The sequence below is a fragment of the Arachis duranensis genome, unplaced genomic scaffold (assembly GCF_000817695.3).
Source record: "Arachis duranensis cultivar V14167 unplaced genomic scaffold, aradu.V14167.gnm2.J7QH unplaced_Scaffold_165934, whole genome shotgun sequence".
Classification (NCBI taxonomy): Eukaryota; Viridiplantae; Streptophyta; class Magnoliopsida; order Fabales; family Fabaceae; genus Arachis; species Arachis duranensis.
In genome coordinates, this window is record NW_026264258.1 from 448,852 (window position 1) to 450,064 (window position 1,213).

Sequence of the window (1,213 nt, forward strand, 5' to 3'; positions counted from 1 at the left end):
TACGTTAAAAAAATAAAAAAGATCTTTTTTATTAAAACAAATTATCTATTAGAATAAAATTAATTAAAATCATCTAGAGTCTCGATAAAATATACTTTGTGAAACTTGAGTATGGTGTTTAAGGATTAGTGGTCTTTGCGTGTGTATGTTATGTGAAGTTGTGATTAAATTTACTACAATTTCTTTTTCTTATCTATTAGAGAAATATAAATTATTTTTGAATATTATACTTGATACTTATATATTTGAAAAAAATTTAAGGGTAAATGTCCATATAAAGATAAAAATTTATCCTTTAGTATGAATATATTCTTGGATATCATGCATCATTTTTGTATCTACATAAAAGAATCACTTCAAAAGAAAAGACAAAGGTAAGGACAGAGAGAAAGGGATTGGTGCTTCTTTTTTGTATCAAGACAAAAAACCAGAAAAGCATCTATATTTCATTTCTGGGTGTCTAGTAAAATGTCCATATTGCCCTCTCATTTCCCAAAGACTGTTAAAAAGCAAATGTAATTAACACTCAAGCTTAGTGGAGGCAAGCATGCCAACACCCTTTACTTGTTTTTTGATTCCTCATTTTTAGCATATAAAATTATTATTATAATATCTAATCATTGGTACTTCTTATTCTATATTTTGTCACTTGCTGAGAGCTCAATAAATAATTGAGCTTTCATATATGTGTCTCAATCATCAATAGATTTTTATCTTTTTCAAAAATTTTACATGGTTTTGTCATATATAAATTATTCCTCAGAAATTATATATTAATCATAAAAAGTAGTGCTTTTCTTTAAATAACAATTTATGGTTCTGTAAAACAGTAAAAGGTCTTTTTTGGTTGTGAATTTGTTTTCTTATTAATTCTTTCTTCTTCTTCTTTTTTTTTTTTTTTTTTTTTTTCGAAATCTCTTTTTTTTTTCTTTGTATCCACTGCTTTTTCTTGCTTCAAGAATCAATCTAATTATTTTTAGATCCTCAATAACAATTCTCTTTTTTTCTCATTCTTTCAAGAGCCAACACTTAAACATGTGATTTTATATATATGAAATGCTCTAATTTTCAACACTAATTCAAATGGCTAAAGCCATTAAACCATAAACTATATAATGATTATATATAATGATGGAAAAATATATCAATACTCGTATTACAAAAGAATAAATGAATCAAAATATTAACTAAAAAAAAAAAAACTATTGATGAT